This window comes from Saccopteryx bilineata, chromosome 12, assembly GCF_036850765.1.
Source record: "Saccopteryx bilineata isolate mSacBil1 chromosome 12, mSacBil1_pri_phased_curated, whole genome shotgun sequence".
Taxonomy (NCBI): Eukaryota; Metazoa; Chordata; class Mammalia; order Chiroptera; family Emballonuridae; genus Saccopteryx; species Saccopteryx bilineata.
The window spans coordinates 14,387,527-14,407,265 of NC_089501.1; positions in this window are offsets into that span (position 1 = coordinate 14,387,527).

The following is a 19,739-nucleotide window of genomic DNA, read 5'->3' on the forward strand; positions in this document are numbered from 1 at the left end:
CAGATGGGCAGAGCATCGCCCCCTGGTGGGCGTGCCGGGTAGATCCCGGTCGGGCGCATGCAAGAGTCTGTCTGACTGCCTCCCCGTTTCCAGCTTCAGAAAAATACAAAAAAAAAAAAGTATTGTTAGATCTGCTTTGGAGTTTCCCATGTGGTGTTTTTTAGAGCCAAGAGTTGTCTTAGTTTGGGCTGCAATAACAAAATACCATATAGTGTATGGCTTAAACAACAGGCATTTATCTACCACAGTTCCGGAGACTGGAAAGTCTGAGATCAGGGTGCCAGTGTTGTAGGGTTCTGGTGGCAACTCTCTTCTTGACTTGCATGTGGCTGCCTTACTGCTGTATCCTCACCTGATGGAAAGAGAGAGAAAGAGAGCTCTGGTCTCTCTTCCTCTTATTATATGGTCAATAATTCTTTCATGGAAAATCAACTCTCATGTCTTCATTTAGACCTAATTACCATTCTTCCCCATGTATAAGATGCTTCCATGTATAAGATACACCTTAAATTTGGGACCCAAAATTTGAAAATAAAAAGTATACATAAAGTTTTTGAACTCAAGTTTTAGTCATCATAAAATTCATACAACTCCTCATCACTGTCAAAACTCCCATCCATTAGCTTGTCTTCATCTGTGTCTGATGACGAATCACTGTCTTCATATATTGCCTTATCCTTAGTTCCATCTATGGCATTTGAAATGCCACACTTCTTAAATGAATTGACAACTACTGTATAAGACGCACCCAGTTTTTTACCCTAATTTTTTTGTAAAAGGGTGCTTCTTATACATGGGGAAATACAGTGCCCCCCAAAGGCCCCACCTCCAAATACCATTGCATCAGTGCATAGGGCTTCAACTATGAATTTTGGGGGGACGCAAGTATACAGTCCATAACAGGGGTACTTTGAGGGAAGACTTTAGAAAACTTAGAAGAATAGGTTGTATGACTGTTTCTGTGCCTGTTTGTACATAAATTTCTGTTTATGTGGTGCAATTCAGTCTGACTTGTTTTCATTCAACAGTCTGGCAGTCAGTGGTGGGGAGAAGGCATGTAGTATTCAGTTATCTTAATGTTGCTGTCAACCTTAGGAGACCCTGCTTTTCATGAAATTTTTTTTTAATTTATTTTTTTTACAGTGACAGAGAGTGAGTCAGAGAGAGGGTTGGACAGGGACAGACAGACAGGAACGGAGATAGAGGAGAAGCATCAATCATCAGTTTCTCACTGCGCATTGCAACACCCTAGTTGTTCATTGATTGCTCTCTCATATGTGCCTTGACCGCGGGCCCTCAGCAGATTAAGCAACCCCCCGCTGGAGCCAGCGACCTTGGGTTCAAGCTGGTGGGCTTTTTGCTCAAACCAGATGAGCCCGTGCTCAAGCTGGCGACCTCGGGGTCTTGAACCTGGGTCCTCCGCATCCCAGTCCGACGCTCCATCCACTGCGCCACCGCCTGGTCAGGCGAGACCCTGCTTTTAATATAACAACTTCCTTCGTATCATTCATTAGCCTCTCACCCTGGAGGGGCAGTCCTTCTCAACTGGATTATAATTTTTCATCAACACACTTAAACCACATAAATAATGTGAAATCATATTAATAAACTATGTACATGAAGAACTTCAAATATGATCTTGAGATATTTCTTTAAGCAAAGAAGTCATTCTTTATAGCACTGAGTCTTGAACCATAGGTATGGTTGAAGTTGGTCACAACAGAAGCTGTAAGGCATAGAAATCTGTTATTTATGCTGTGCAGAAGGAATGGGGGCAATCAATTTATTGTTTAATTCTCAGTGACTCAGATTCTTTTAGAAGTGAACCATGGGCATCTACTTAATTTTCATCTTTCTAGTCTACAACTCAAAAAAAGCAATCTTTAGTGTGAGTTGTACAATGTCCATGGAAAACAAATTATTATTATTTATTTTTTTTAAGTGTTGAGAGGCTTATGAGTTTAGAAGGATGAACATTTTGAATTTCTTTGCATTGGTGACAATGTGGTTTTTTTTTTTTAACTATTACAGATACTTTATTGGCACTATTGACTCAGGGATGAGGCCTTTGGGATGAGGGAGTTTGAACTAGAAATTCAAAAAGTGAAGGAACAAATAGCTACATGATTCAAGGCACAGACTGGTGACAAATTAGAATAACATGCCTTAAAGATTTGCCTATGCTAGAGTAAGAACCTTGTCTATTAAAATCACTGTATAAATGGAGCTGAGTATAGTATCCTGTGCAATTAGGGACATAGTAAATTTTCATTTGATCAGTATTTGGAAAGAATATCTTAACATGCTCTGAGGCATTAAATGAGCCAGGCAAAAACAGGTTTCATCTTCCCATGTTGGATGTTTGCTCACATATTCGGAGACCCCACCTGCCAGTGGAGAAATTAGACCCACTGACTTTAGAAACCAAAATCTCCTCTGTAGTCTTTCATGTGGGTGGAGTTTAAGGGCGATCTGTCAGCTCCTAGCCATCATTTTGTCAATGATTCTGATTAAATTTGTGAGTTTCTTCAAAAATTTAGCAAACTATATTTATCTATTTTACTTTCTAATATCTTTTGAGTTGTTGTAGAATATCAACGTGTTTACTATTATTCTATGTAATATGTTTGATCTCATTACTTCAAAAGGCAATTTGAAAGTGGAAATCTTTTACTAAATATTCCTGCAAAAAAAATCAAACGAATACATTTTTTTTTAAACTGAGTACTCCTTATGTTCAAGGCACTGTACTAAATGCTCTAAACAACAATGAAAGCCATGTTGCTTTTTGCTTTTAAATCTACTGATTATACCCTTTGCTCTATGATTATGAAAGAGTCCTTCAGAGTTTAACCTGGTTCTCTCTCTTTGCAATTTAAGAAATGCATTTTTATTCCTTTGCAAAGTTCTACTTGTTTGTTGGATAAATTTCTAAGACTTTCTTAAAAAAAGAAAAACCCACCCTCAAATTCCATTATTAGTCCACTATAAGTGTGGAAGATAGGAAAGCAGTACTAGAAGTAGGTATTAAGTATTAATATAACACTTTTAAACATTGCAGTTTTCTTGTACTTAATGCAAATAGAAACATTTCTACATTCAGAACTGTTTTATTGTTGAACTCCATAGAAGAGAATGATGATGTGCACATTACTTCCTAGGTAATGAGAAAATTGACAGATGTAATAGACTTGGCTGGGAAGAAACAACCATACTGTTGAAATGCATACAACTTTCTGTGAGGCATAAAAAAATGTTTTCTCAAGACAAAAACATCCTGACTGTGAATGGAATCATTAGCTTTCCAAGAAGCTATATAAAGAAGGCAACCACCCCTCCTTTTCAGCAACTTCCACCTTGTCTTCCAAGGGATCTTTTGTGATTTCACACCAGGCCTACCTGAGTCTAAACAAAATCAGCTGGGGAACCTTGTGCCTCTGGATCTTGCAGGTCTATTGTATGTCACCAGGTTGGGCGGGAGTTGCCAGGGTCAAGCTTAGTCCTTAGTGGAAGCTCTCTTAGCTCTAATAGCATGCTGATACTTCACCTTTATGCCTACAGAATAAAGTGTTCATTGCTTCAAACTTTCATAAAGATGATGCTTTCACTTTTCAAACTGGGACTCTCTCTAGAATATCAATTAGGGGAAACAACTGTGATTCATGGTCACAGCTTGGATGCCCACTCTTTTCTTTTAACCCCTTCACTTCAATTCTTTGCACATTATATGTTAATACACATTTCTGTTCTTGTTTCTTAGAGAGAAAAAGAGGCATCAGAGTTGAAATTTGCTAATAAATCATGTGACCCTCTGTAGTACAAATTTTATTGAAAAATGGACTAGAATTATGCAGATCTCCCTAGCTGCCTGAGTCTCGACATTTCCTCCTTCATAGAATTAATTTGATTCGGGGCTCTAGGAAGCCAGAAGATGAATAAGATATTAATAAGATTGATTTATGCAAAGGAAGCCACAACAATGAATATATTGTGCATTATGCAAACCAGCGGCAACGCGCTTCAGAACCAGAGTCACTTGAAGGCTTAATTACAGTGGTTATGTATTGAAGTACACAGCAATGACAATGTTTCATACTAAATATTTAACCTCAGAGTTGTCAAATAAAAAATGTGGTCTTAAAAGGAAATTTTAAAAAAGAAATGAAAAAAGTACAACATCTAAACTGTTATGAATGTATATGTATTTCATGACTTAATAAGTTGTGAATAGATGACAAGTGATTGAAGACAATTGAGCACATTTGACATGTGCCTTTCTGCTTGACAGCACACCTTATATGCCTAATGAGGATGCTTATAGCCTTCTCTATTATAACACAACTCACATCCCACTAGGGAATGAGGCAGCCATTAATCCACAGCTATTAGCTTCTGTGTAATAGATAAGAACAAAACATCTTTTATTTAGCTGTTGTTTTTTTGTGAAACAACAGTGAAATGTCCTACAATAATAGTAATGATAATACTCCCTTACATTTACTTAGCGATTTACAGTTTACAAAATTTTAAAGAATACACTAACAATGGCTATTCACTGTTGTGTGTTGTTTTAGGCACTTTCTTAAGTGCACTGTATGTATTTTGTTGGCTTAAGTCTTACAAATCTGTGAAGTGGTCATTGTTATTTACACTCTCCAAATAAGAAACTGAGCTAAAATCAAGTGACTAGTAAGAGGTCAGAGCTGAGAGCTATGTGACTATAAAATCAACTATCAAAACCTATGTTGTACTGCCTCTTTTGATGTCACAAAAATACATTCTTACTTTTACTCATTTTTTCCCCAATGAATATATTCTGATGTAAAATAATTATAGTGGCTCCCTACCATAATCCCAAAGTATTGCATACTCTTCTAATTTGAAAAATAATATATTTGCATAAAAGGAAAATAATGGAGAGAGCTGTTAACTCACTAAAATCTTTATTTTTATTTGCTTAATTATCCTCTGTGTCTTCTTCACTCTATATATGTACTATCACCTCAGACAAAGCCTGCCATTTTTAGCCTGTCACCTGCTGTCCCTTAGCTTAGAGATCCTCCTGGCTACCCAGTCATGAGACAAGCTCTGTTTAGTTGGGGACTCCGTTCTTTTACCACAAATATTCTGTTCTTTGTGTGTGTGCATGTGTGCGTGTGTGTGTGTGTGAGAGAGAGAGAGAGAGAGAGAGAGAGAGAGAGAGAAGAAGAAGAAGAAGAAGAAGAAGAAGAAGAAGAAGAAGAAGAAGAAGAAGAAGAAGAAGGAAGAGGAGGAGAAGGAGGAGCAGGGGAAGGGTTAAGGAGCTAGGGAGAGAGAAGAGAGAGAACAGTTAGATCCAAGCAGAGCCAAATTGCCAAGTTTAAAAAGATCACATATAAAGGGAACAACTGATTTTTTTTATGATAACAGTAGTAACTCTCTTACATTAACTTTGAGATTTTTCTGAGTCATCTTATTTAGGATAGTGCTCATGTTCACTCACTCATTCACTAAATAATATTTGAGCATCTACTCTATGCCAGAGTTTGTTCTAGATGCTGAGAATATAGTTAAACATACAAATACATTCCTGCCTTCATTGAGCTTATAGTCCAGCTAGGAAATAGACATTGCCCATTACAATATAGAGTGAACAGAAATTTTTTTAAATGAGTGACAAACCATGAGTCAGATACCAGTAAAGAACAAAGTAGCTTTTGTAAATGGGGAACACTGACTCCCAGCTCCTGATGTTTCCATCCTTGTTGGGGACATGAATTAGTGTAACATTCAACATCTTTCAGTTTGTATTTCAAAGTAGTCGTCACTCTTGTCTTTCCTCTTGCTCTCCACCATTCTCCATTCAAACTTACTTGTTTGGTGAGATTTGGATGAGGGACCAAGACACATACAACTCTACTCCGTCCTCTCTCTTTCTCTTTGACAGCTCCTGCCTACTGGAAGCGTATGCTTTCCTCTGGGAAGGCCTGTGGGTTTCTGCCCTGCCTGAAACTGGATGAGTGAGTCTAATTCTGTGGCACAATATTAGGAACATATTGTTGCTGCACATTTAAGTCTCATTCTTCTATGTCAGCTGAAAGACTAATAAAGGTGATATTTTAACCCTAATGTATTTTACTTACTCTTTAGTCATATTTCTTAAATGTCTGTCTGAGCCATTTGAGTGGGAGAGAGACTGGTATAAACTATTAAGTTCTGATTATAACAAGTATCTTTCAAAACATCTCTGCTTTAGAGAATAACTAGAATTATTCTTATAACTCCATAGTCAACATGATTACTGCCTGTTATTTAATTTCCAACAGCAGTGCCATTTGAATAACAGTAGTCCTGGAATGAAAAGTTAAGACATCTTTCTGTATTCAATTATTGATATCTAATTCCTCTTTGACCCCTACAGATCTAATTATTAATGGTAAATTTAACTTGGGACTTTTTATGAATGAGTTTTTCTTTTTCCACAATATTAAGCCATGGAGATTTACTTTTTAAAAGTCATTATATAACATTTATACAGAAAAGTTCACAAAATATACATGTCCACCAACATGAATTGCATTACTGAATTATCTGAGTTATCACTGGGCATGCAAGTGTTTCATGTGTGAATTCTGATGAGGAAAATCATATGATGGGCTTCCTTTTACATTTGTTGATTTCTTCATTTGTCAGTGAGGTTCGGGAAGCACCGACATCAGCCGGCATTTTGGTTCTTTATTCTCATCTTAGCAGTGGCATCTCTCAGAATGCGGCCATGCTCAGGACCACACCGCCCGCGGTGTGAATTGCCTCTTACCGATTGTGTGGGTCCTATGGAAACTCGTTTCCTCTTACCTCATCCAGCTCTGTCATTTTGCATGTGTAAGTGTGGAAGGTTCACAGAGAGAAGCGGTCAACCTGATAATATTGTTACATTTCCTTAGAGACTTAGGAGAGTTGGAAGGAGGAAAAGGGAAAATATAATCACTTTTAAAAAAATGATATGAGTTATATTTTTATAGATAGATCCTCCAATTCACTTAACTGAGAGCTACAGCTTTGCTTGATTAACTCTAATCCAAACCAACCCTTTCTCTAAACACGCGTGTACAATTTTCACCATATAAATTTGCATTTACTAAATGTTGTTCTTGTGTGCACTGAATAATTTAACATTTAGTAAGGCCTTTGATCGGTCCTAGAATACAAAAATGAATAGGAAACAGAATCATAACTGAGTAACAAGCTCTAGAGTAATTTAGGAAGTAGATTTGGGAGAATAAGAGAAAGTGTTTAATATAGATTGGAGTCAACAGAGATGATTTCACAGTAAAGGAGTTAGGGAAGACACTGTAGAAGGAGAAGACCCTATTTACAGAAGATCTGGAGGTTCAAAGGCCCAGTGGAACTGCTGAAGGTGAGATCCAGAGCCGAGAAGATGAAGAACACAGAAAGCCAGCTAGGTAAGAATGAGGGTTGGGCTTGTGATTTGGATGGCTGTGCAGACTAATGCAAAGGGAATGAACTGGCCTCACAGATACATTCGCTATAGGGAAAAACTGTTTTAAAGATGCCTGGACTTCAGCAATTTCTTTTTCTGTACTTATGGGAATGCTATTAGGGTTCATGCTGCTTGCTACAATTAGAAGTGGGAAATACTGGATGGAGAGGGTGGCTGAAAATTTTCTACTTCAGAAAATGCATTTCTAAAATACTTTGGCTGTGATACTTAGAGCTATCCTATTAAAATATGCAAATGTGATCTTAAAATTTTTTCACAGGTTTATATCTATGTACTCTTTTTCCCTGAAATCATATGGCAATGATTACATTTCAGTAATCATACTTTCTAATTCCTTTATATGTTTCCACATCCATCATGACATAGTAAGAATTTTACATATTTTGTTACAACTGTTGGGTATATGACTTAATCCTTTTTGGTTATAAACTTCTTTAAAGCTAGAATTTTAATTACCTTTAGTTATAATCTTTTATTTATTAACTAGCTACCGTATTTCCCCATGTATAAAACGCACCTTTAAAAGAAAATTTGGGAACTGAAAACCGGGTGCATCTTATACAGTGGTTGTCAAGTCATTTAAGAAGTGTGGCATTGCAAACGCCATAGGTGGAACTGAGGACGAGGCAATATATGAAGACGGTGATTCGTCATCAGACACAGATGAGGACAAGCTAATGGATGGGAGTTTTGACAGGGTTGAGGAGTTGTATGAATTTTATGATGAATAAAACTTAAGTTCAATAACTTTATGTAATACATTTAAAAAAAATTCCGGGCCCCCAAATTAAAGTGTGTCTTATTCATGGGAGCATCTTATACACGTGGGAATATGGTAATAAGTGTTTGTTGAGCTATAAATACAGAGCTAAATTGAGCAGTGGTGGTTCAGGTATTGATGTCTTCTACTGGCTGATGGGAGGCAAGAGAATGACATACCACTTTTTCGCATGGAAACCAAACCAGTCTGCATGAATGTTCATTCCTGTTGCCCCGAGCTGAAGTTGTCCAACATAGATGCTCCCATCTACCTTCTACCCCAATGAGAACATTCTGTGAAATAAGAGAAAGAGCCAAGAACCGTCAAAGCCAACAGCCATAGAGGTTAATGATGTTTCTTCTTAATATTTTCCCAGTTTATAGTTTAAGGTTAATATCTTAATGATATTTTCCCAGTAAGACAAGCTTAAATAGTCTTTAGGATAGTGGTGGAGGAAAGTTTTTTTTCTTCTTCTACATTGCACTGTCAGCTTTATTGTGTATCTTGTTGATATGGAAGAGGATAATTTAAAAAAAGTAAGTATAAATATTTTCTGTTATTAGGACACTTGCCTTTCAATGTTTCATTTTATGTAAAAACAGTATGGTGATATTTCATGATCTCCTAATCCCAGAAGGGATATTTTTAGTGAACAGAGAAGGACTCAATATGATATTGAGGATAATTACTTTTCAATGGTTTTCAGCTTCTGATATGATTTTTTAAAAACTACTTTATAAATTTTAAAATAGTTGTAGATTTACAGAAAAAACTGCTGCACAGATAGTACAGAGTTCCTATATGCTTCTCTCCTGCTTCTCCTAGTTATTAACATCATATTACTGTGGTACCATTGTCACAATTAATGAACTAATATTGATACATTATTTTGAACAAAACTACATACTTTATTCAGTATTTTTTAGTTTCTTCCTATTGTCCTTTTCCTTTTCCAGAATCTCACCCAGGATACTATAGTCCATTTAATCAATATGGACATGTTGTATTAAATCATAAGAAATAAGGTAAGGCCCTGACCAGTTTGCTCAGTGGTAGAGCATCAGCTCAGCATGTGGATGTTCTGGGTTCAATTCCCGGTCTGGGCACACAGGAGAAGCAACTATCTACTTCTCCACCCCTTGCCTCTTTTCCCTCTCACAGCCATGGCTTCATTGATTCAAATGCATCGGTCTGGGCACTGAGGATGGCTCCATGGAACCTCTACCTTAGGCACTAAAAATAGCTTGGTTGCTAGCATAGCCCCAGTTGGGCAGAGAATTGGCCCCAGGTGGGGTTACCAGGTGGATCCCAGTCAGGGTGCTTGAAGGAGTCTGTCTCTCTCTCTCTCTCTCTCTCTCTCCTCCTCTCACTTGGAAAAAGAAAAAAAAAAACTGTAAATAGGTAGTGGGAGGATTAAATTAACTGGGCCAGAAGTTGGGCTTCTGGCAAGTGCCAGAGCCTTAAAATTCTTCTAGTGACCTTGTGTTCATCTTCCTTTTAAACTTGAGACTTCCCTGAGTCCTCTCCCTCTGAAACAGTCTGTGTGCTGTGCTCTTCCCGCTGTCACCTGTTGTTATATTGAGCCCTGTTGGTGTTGTGATAAAGTTGATAAGGTGTGGAAGACCAAGAGCATTCTGTAATCTCTAGCATTCCGTAATCTCTAGTATTTCTCTAGTGTTGTGGTCCCCCACCCCTACCAACAACCAACAAACCTTCCCTTCTCTCTCTGTAGTATTGCCAGTGTTTCCCTGAAGCCATGGTCTCCATCGACTGTGCTTTTCCCCTTAGGTGAGTCCATTCAACCAATATTTTTTTTTATAAATAAAATTTTATTTTAATCATTCAACCAATATTTATTTAGCATCTACTATGTTTCATACTGCTTTGGCACTGGGAGAATGATTTGCTACTGAGAAAAAAAATTAATGTTGCAGGAGAAATTGAGGATATTACAGGAGTCTCTTCTTATTTGTGGTTTTCTTTTTGTGATTTCTGTTATTTGTGGTCAACTGTGGTCTGAAAATATTAAATAAAATATTCCCCAAATCAACAATTATAACTCTTAAATGACATGCCCTTCTAAGTAGGGTGATAAAATCTCATGTCCTCCTGCTCCTTCCCACCCAGGATGTGAATCATCCCTTTGTCCAGCGTTTCTAAGCTGCCTGTGATACCCACCCATTCGTCACTTAGTGGCCATCTTGGTTATCAGATTGACTGTCATAATATCACAGTGCTTAACCCTTATTTTACTTAATAATTACCCAAAAGTGCAAGAGGAGTGATGCTGGCAATTCAGATATGCCAAGAATGCCATAACGTGCTTCCTTTAAGAGAAAAGGTGCAAGTTTTCCACTTAAGAAGGCATTTTATTATCTCACATCACCACAAGAAGAAAGGTGAGTTCAGTACAATAAGATATTTTGAGAGAAGGAAACCACATTCACATAACTTTTATTATAGTATATTGCTACAGTTGCTCTATTTTATTATCAATTATTGTTGTTAGTCTCTTACTGTGCCTAATTTATAAATTAAACTTTATCATAGGTGTATATATCTAGGAAAACTTAGATATAGGGCTTGGTACTCTGTGGTTTCAGGCATTCACTGGGGGTCTTGGAATGTATCCCCCCAAATAAAGGGGACTGCTGCATTTGGAATAATGTCCATGATTAAGAGATAGAAGATGAGATCCAGTTTACAACTAGATAGGTTGGCTTGACATAGTAGCTTGCATAGTTGATCACAGGAATTTGTAATAGAAAAGAAGACAATATTTTGGCCCAGATACAAGTAGGTTGGTTGATTTGGCTTCATGAGGACCTGAAGTCAAGAAAGTCACCAGAAACAGACAGCTGATTTCTCTCACTTATTCTTGAGCTTCATAGTTTCTCATTACTCTCCCTTGCTCCCTGTTTAATTCACTCTCCACTGTTTCTGAAGTCTGCCATTCAATCCTGAGGCAGAACATGCAGGAAATGGCTCTACCACAAATCTCTCAGGTCCTCACCTTAAGAGTTGCTGTGCTACAAGTATAAACTGGAAGAAAGAACTCTGATTTCCTCACCTGCGGGCAGGTGTCTAGCACTGTTTTTTCAGTTACCTGTAGCCAGCAATTTGTCCCACTGCTCATGTTGCAGGGATTATGAAAACTGACTCTCTGAGAAGCCATTGTGAACAGGTTCTTCTTTTTTTTTTTTTTTTTTTTTTGGCTTAAACAAAAGACATTTATATCTTTTTTTAAAAATAAATTTTATTGCCCTGGCCGGTTGGCTCAGAGGTAGAGCGTCGGCCTAGCGTGCGGAGGACCCGGGTTCGATTCCGGCCAGGGCACACAGGAGAAGCGCCCATTTGCTTCTCCACCCCTCCGCCGCGCTTTCCTCTCTGTCTCTCTCCTCCCCTCCCGCAGCCGAGGCTCCATTGGAGCAAAGATGGCCCGGGCGCTGGGGATGGCTCTGTGGCCTCTGCCTCAGGCGCTAGAGTGGCTCTGGTCGCAACATGGCGACGCCCAGGATGGGCAGAGCATCGCCCCCTGGTGGGCAGAGCGTCGCCCCTGGTGGGCGTGCCGGGTGGATCCCGGTCGGGCGCATGCGGGAGTCTGTCTGACTGTCTCTCCCTGTTTCCAGCTTCAGAAAAATGAAAAAAAAAAAATTTTATTAATGTTAATGGGGTGACATCAATAAATCAGGGTGCATATATTCAAAGAAAATATGTCCAGGTTATCTTGTCATTCAATTATGTTGCATACCCATCGCCTAGAGTCAGATTGTCCTCCATCACCCTCTATCTAGTTTTCTTTGTACCCCTCCCCCTTCCCCTTCCCCTCTCCCTCCTTCCCTCCCACATCCTCCCTCCCCCCACCCCTGGTAACCACCATACTCTTGTCCATGAGCATGTGAAGTTGGGGGTGAAACAGTTTCAATTTCTATAAAGGGTGTGTGTGTGTGGTCATGCCTCAAAGTCACTCAATGTTAATCTGTAGGTTTTACTTTTCCTTAAAAATACAACTCTGTTCAAGCGAAATTAGGGCTTGATTTGGGAATTAAGAACCCTAGAATAGGAAAATTGTTATGTAAATTACAGTTTAAATTATTGATGCTCAATTTAAATTATTGTTGCATAATCTTTTACTAAGTTGGGATTTCTTACTCAGAAATATAGTTGAATAAGTATCGCCAGGTGAATTCTACAGTGCAGGGTGGACTGCGGACCTGTGTGTGCTGACGAGATTTATCTTCTGCTTCTAGTCTTTTTAGCATACCCAAAAATGCCTTTTTAAAGCTAGCCTTTCAGTCCAGATGGAATGTGTTGTTGTGCTTAATGGCCACTTAAGATGAAAATGAATGCTACTTTGTTCTATCACTTGCTAACACTGGCTGAATTATTTAGACAGTTGGACACTGTTGTCAAAGTGTTCATCCCTTTGGCAAAAAGCAAAATTGCATATAGCAGTAAAATGACATAGGAAAAAAGATGTTGGGGTGTATGAATATTAATATTTTTTTAATCTTAAGTATTATAATTCCACAATCTTTTCAGAAAGAAATGAATCTTAAATTTAGAAACTGCTTTCATTTGTTGAGAGCCCTAACTGTGAGTACAAGTGGGGATTTAGGTAACATTTATTCTTCTGTCAGCATGTCTTACTGTCACACAAGGCTTCCATTTCTCCCCCGGTGTCTATCCTCCCCTTCTTCCTTTGTGGTAGGGCCCCAAATGTTTATCTAGGTACAGGCAATAGAAATAAAGCCAACATTTTCTGGTTCTCATTCCTTGCAACTAGATGTGACTATAACTACGTTTCTCTATAAAACTTCTTCACCCCATTTTTCTCCCTCACTGGCTGAAATTCAGACAAGCTGGCCAAGCAGCGGTATTGGGCCATGAAATAGAAGCTGCGAATTGAGGATGCAGAGCTACAAAATAAAAAAAAATCAGGTTGGGTCCCTAATACTTCTGAGCTTTCTCTCTTCCCCAGGCTGCTTTGTTCCTGCATCTGTTCTCTACTGCCACATTAACACCGAGCAAGAAATGTTCACAAAGCCTCAGTGGCATATAAAAATACTTATTTTTCATACATGTGGCATTCAGCTACTCTGAGGTTGGGCTCCCTCTTGCTTCTAGGGGTCAGTGGAAGATTGTCTCAGAGACAGTGACTACTCAGAGAAGCAAAGCTGTCGTTTGGTTCCCGTTTCTCACACAAGGCACCATTTGTCATGATGACAAAAACTACTCAGAGACCAGATGACATGCCCTGAGGGGCTGAGGGGAGGCAACGGTCCTGGTATGCAGACTGAAGGACTGAAGCCCCACCCCCAGATATTTATTAGCAAATACGAATAACTCAAGAAGACAGAAAGAAAAAAGTTTTCAGGGGATGAAATAAAGGACAAGGAACATGCTGACTCCTAATCTGTGTTCTGAGAGCCTAAACATATATATATATTTTAATTTATTTATTCATTTTTAGAGAGGAGAGGGAGAGACACAGAGAGAGAGAGAGAGAGAGAGAGAGAGAGAGAGAGGAGACAGAGAGAGAGAAGGGGGGAGAAGCAGGAAGCATCAACTCCCATATGTGCCTTGACCAGGCAAGCCCAGGGTTTCGAACCGGCGACCTCAGCATTTCCAGGTCGACGCTTTATCCACTGCGCCACCACAGGTCAGGCCCTAAACATATTTTGTTGCTGAATCTTATCCTGCTGTTTTGCTGTTTCCAGTGCAGAGTTAGAGAGTTCCCTGGACTCTTGTCTGCTTTCGCCGTAGGGCGGCTCACGATCTCTAATTGTTGTCCTAACTCTGCATGTTTTCACAGCACGTTCCCGCAGAAGGTGGGTTGACCTAGGCTGGGTTCAGATGGGGCTGTTGGGATGCCTCAGCTCTGTTCCATGTGTCTTTCATCCCCTAACAGAGCGGTTGGGAACATCCTTCTCATGTAATGATAGAGGTACATAAGAGGAAGTGGGAATATGCAACACCCCTTAGAGTTTGGGCTTAGAACTGGAACATCAGCACTTCTGCCCATTCTGTTGGCCAAAGCAGTCACCAGGCCAGCCCAGATTCTAGGGAGTGGATTTCACCTCTTTAGTGAGAGGAGCCGAAGGATACATATATGAAGGGGAAGATACAGGGAAGAGTGAAGAAAGGGGACTATTTTGTATTTTTTCACATTTTTGGACTTCTTGTATATAAGGGACATACTTCTATCTTGTTGAAGCTACTGTACTTTAGTTTTTGTTTTTTGTTTTTTTATACTTTTATTTTTTTAATGGGGTGACATCAATAAATCAGGATACATATATTCAAAGATAACAAGTCCAGGTTATCTTGTCGTTCAATTATGTTGCATACCCACCACCCAAAGTCAGATTGTCCTCTGTCACCTTCTATCTTGTTTTCTTTGTGCCCCTCCCACCCCCTATCCCTCTCCCATTCCCCCCTCCCCCCCGTAACCACCACACTCTTATCAATGTCTCTTAGTTTCACTATTATGTCCCACCTACGTATGGAATAATACAGTTCCTGTTTTTTTCTGATTTACTTATTTCGCTTCGTATCATGTTATCAAGATCCCACCATTTTGCTGTAAATGTTCCGATGTCATCATTTCTTATGGCTGAGTAGTATTCCATAGTGTATATGTGCCACATCTTCTTTATCCAGTCATGTATTGATGGGCTTTTTGGTTGTTTCCATGTCCTGGCCACTGTGAACAATGCTGCAATAAACATGGGGCTGCATGTGTCTTTACGTATCAATGTTTCTGAGTTTTGGGGATATATACCCAGTAGAGGGATTGCTGGGTCATAAGGTAGTTCTATTTTCAGTTTTTTGAGGAACCACCATACTTTCTTCCATAATGGTTGTACTACTTTACATTCCCACCAACAGTGGATGAGGGTTCCTTTTTCTCCACAGCCTCTCCAACATTTGCTATTACCTGACTTGCTAATAACAGCTAATCGAACAGGTGTGAGGTGGTATCTCATTGCCGTTTTGATTTGCATTTCTCTAATAGCTAAAGAAGATGAGCATCTTTTCATATATCTGTTGGCCATTTGTATTTCTTCCTGGGAGAAGTGTCTATTCATATCCTCTTCCCATTTTTTTATTGGATTGTTTGTTTGTTTGTTGTTGAGTTTTATGAGTTCTTTGTATATTTTGGATATTAGGCCCTTATCTGAGCTGTTGTTTGAAAATATCATTTCCCATTTAGTTGGCTTTCTGTTTATTTTGTTATCAGTTTCCCTTGCTGAGCAAAAACTTCTTAGTCTGATGTAGTCCCATTCATTAATTTTTGCCTTCACTTCTCTTGCCACTGGAGTCAAATTCATAAAATGCTCTTTAAAACCCAGGTCCATGAGTTGAGTACCTATGTCTTCTTCTATGTACTTAATTGTTTCAGGTCTTATGTTTAGATCTTTGATCCATTTTGAGTTAATTTTTGTACAGGGGGAGAGACTGTAGTCCAGTTTCATTCTTTTGCATGTGGCTTTCCAGTTTTCCCAGCACCATTTATTGAAGAGGCTTTCTTTTCTCCATTGTGTGTTGTTGGCCCCTTTATCAAAAATTATTTGACTATATATATGTGGTTTTATTTCTGGACTTTCTATTCTGTTCCATTGGTCTGAGTGTCTATTTTTCTGCCAATACCATGCTGTTTTGATTGTCGTGGCCCTATAATAGAGTTTGAAGTCAGGTATTGTTATGCCCCCAGCTTCATTCTTTTTCTTTAGGATTGCTTTGGCTATTCGGGGTTTTTTATAGTTCCATATAAATCTGATGAATGTTTGCTCTATTTCTTTAAAAAATGTCATTGGAATTTTGATGGGAATCGCATTAAATTTGTATATTGCTTTGGGTAATATAGCCATCTTGATTATATTTATTCTTCCTAGCCAAGAACAAGGTATATTCTTCCATCTCATTATATCTTTTTCGATTTCCCTTAACAATGGTTTATAGTTTTCATTATATAAGTCCTTTACATTCTTTGTTATGTTTATTCCTAAGTATTTTATTTTTTTTGTTGCAATCGTGAAGGGGATTATTCTTTTGAGTTCCTTCTCAGTTGTTTCATTGTTGGCATATAGAAAGGCTATTGACTTCTGTATGTTAATTTTGTATCCTGCGACCTTACTGTATTGGCTTATTGTTTCTAGTAGTCTTTTTGTGGATTCTTTGGGGTTTTCGATGTATAGGATCATATCATCTGCAAAAAGTGATACCTTTACTTCTTCTTTTCCGATATGGATGCCTTTTATTTCTTTGTCTTGTCTGATTGCTCTGGCTAGAACCTCTAGTACCACATTAAATAAGAGTGGAGAGAGTGGACAACCCTGTCTTGTTCCTGATTTAAGGGGGAAAGCCTTCAGTTTAGTGCCATTTAATATGATGTTAGCTGATGGTTTATCATATATGGCCTTTATCATGTTGAGATATTTTCCTTCTATACCCATTTTGTTGAGAGTCTTAAACATAAAATTGTGTTGTATTTTATCGAAAGCCTTTTCTGCATCTATTGATAAGATCATGTGGTTTCTGTTCTTTGTTTTGTTGATATGGTGTATTACGTTAACCGTTTTACGTATGTTGAACCATCCTTGAGATTCTGGGATGAATCCCACTTGATCATGATATATTATTTTTTTAATATGTTGTTGTATTCGATTTGCTAGTATTTTGTTTAGTATTTTAGCATCTGTATTCATTAGAGATATTGGTCTATAGTTTTCTTTTTTTGTGCCATCCTTGCCTGGTTTTGGGATGAGGGTTATGTTGGCCTCATAAAATGTGTTTGGAAGTATTGCTTCTTCTTCAATTTTTTGGAAGACTTTGAGTAGAATAGGAACCAAGTCTTCTTTGAATGTTTGATAAAATTCGCTGGTATAGCCGTCAGGGCCTGGACTTTTATTTTGGGGGAGGTTTTTAATGGTTTTTTCTATTTCTTCTCTACTGATAGGTCTGTTTAGGCTTTCTGCTTCTTCTTGACTCAGTCTAGGAAGGTTGTATTTTTCTAGGAATTTATCCATTTCTTCTAGGTTGTTGAATTTAGTGGCATAAAGTTTTTCATAGTATTCTACAATAATTCTTTGTATATCTACGGTGTCTGTGGTGATTTCTCCTCTTTCATTTTGGATTTTGTTTATATGAGTTCTTTCTCTTTTTTCCTTGGTAAGTCTTGCCAAGGGTTTGTCAATTTTGTTGATCTTTTCAAAGAACCAGCTCCTTGTTCTATTAATTTTTTCTATAGTTTTTCTGTTCTCTAATTCATTTATTTCTGCTCTGATTTTTATTATCTCCTTTCTTCGGCTGGTTTTGGGTTGTCTTTGTTCTTCTTTTTCTAGTTCCTTAAGGTGGGAAGTTAAGTGGTTCACTTGGGCTCTCTCTTGTTTGTTCATATATGCCTGAAGCGATATGAACTTCCCTCTTATCACTGCTTTTGCTGCATCCCATAGATTCTGATATGTCGTATTGTCATTTTCATTAGTCTGTATATATCTTTTGATCTCTGCACTTATTTCTTCTTTGACCCATTCATTTTTTAAAAGTATGTTGTTTAGTTTCCACATTTTTGTGGGATTTTTTTCCTCCTTTTTGCAGTTGAATTCTAGTTTCAAGGCTTTATGATCAGAAAATATGCTTGGTACAACTTCAATTTTTCTGAATTTGCTGATATTGTTTTTGTGGCCCAACATATGGTCAATTCTTGAGAATGATCCATGTACACTGGAGAAAAATGTATACTCAGTCACTTTGGGATGAAATGTCCTGTAGATGTCTATCATATCCAGGTGCTCTAGTGTTTTGTTTAAGGCCACTATGTCTTTGTTGATTCTCTGTTTGGATGACCGATCTAGAGCCGTCAGCGGTGTATTGAGGTCTCCAAGTATGATTGTATTTTTGTCAGTTTTTGTTTTAAGATCAATAAGTAGCTGTCTTATATATTTTGGTGCTCCTTGGTTTGGTGCATATATATTAAGAATTGTTATGTCTTCTTGATTCAGTGTCCCCTTAGCCATTATGAAATGGCCATTTTTGTCTCTAAGTACTTTTCCTGTCTTGTAGTCAGCATTATCCGATATGAGTATTGCTACACCTGCTTTTTTTTGGATGTTATTTGCTTGGAGTATTGTTTCCCAGCCTTTCACTTTGAATTTGTTTTTATCCTTGTTACTTAGATGAGTTTCCTGTAGGCAGCATACAGTTGGATTTTCTTTTTTAATCCATTCTGCTACTCTGTGCCTTTTTATTGGTGAGTTTAATCCATTTACATTTAGTGTAATTATTGATACTTGTGAGTTCCCTATTGCCATTTTATATCTTGCTTTCTGTTAGTTTTGTGTCTTGTTTGATCCTTCTCTTTCATTTTTCTATCTTTTGTTTTTATTTGGTTGTATTCCATACATCTTTCCTCTGTTGCTATCTTTTTTATCTCATGTGCTTCTGTGGTGGTTTTTTCAATGGTGGTTACCTTTGAGTAATGAAAAGGGTCCCTACCCTGTTCATTGTAGTGAACTATTTTGTGAGTACTTTTGCACTCCATCGTCCTTTGCTACTGTTAATCTCCATCTTCTCCCCCTCTTTCTTTTTGTTGTTGTCACAGTTTAAATTTGGTTTTATTGTGTTCTTCTTGGAGCTTTTACTTGTGGCTCTGTTTTTTTTTGTTCTTTGTATCTGATTGGAGAACCCCCTTTAGTAATTCCTGGAGTGGGGGTTTTCTGATGATAAATTCCCTCATCTTTTCTGTATCTGTGAATGTTTTTATTTCTCCTTCATATTTGAAGGATAGCTTTGATGGGTATAGTATTCGTGGCTGAAAGTTCCTCTCTTTCAGGACTTTAAATATTGGGGTCCACTCTCTTCTAGCTTGTAGAGTTTCTGCTGAGTAATCTGATGATAATCTAATGGGCCTTCCTTTATATGTTGTGTTCTTCTTTTTCCTGGCTGCCTTGAGAATTTTTTCTTTGCTGTTGGTTTGTGTCAATTTCATTATGATATGCCTTGGAGTAGGTTTGTTGGGGTTAAGAAAACTCGGAGTTCTGTTTGCTTCTTGAACTTGAGGCTTTAGTTCTTTCCACAGGCTTGGGAAGTTCTCATCTATTATTTGTTTGAGTATGTTCTCCATTCCATTTTCTCTCTCTTCTCCCTCTGATATACCTATTATTCTTATGTTATTCTTTTTGATGGAGTCAGATAATTCTTGTAGGGCTATCTCATTTTTTAAAATTTTTGAGTCTCTTTCTTCTTCTCTCTGTTGTGCCTCAAGTTGCTTGTCTTCTATTTCACTAATCCTCTCTTCTATCTGACCTGTTCTATTAGCTAAGCTTGTTACTTCATTTTTCAGCTCATGAATTGAGTTTTTCATCTCTGTTTGATTTGTTTTTATAGTTTCAATTTCCTTGGACATATATTCTTTGTGTTCATTGAGTTGTTTTCTGAGCTCCCTAAATTGCCTTTCTGTGTTTTCTTGTATAT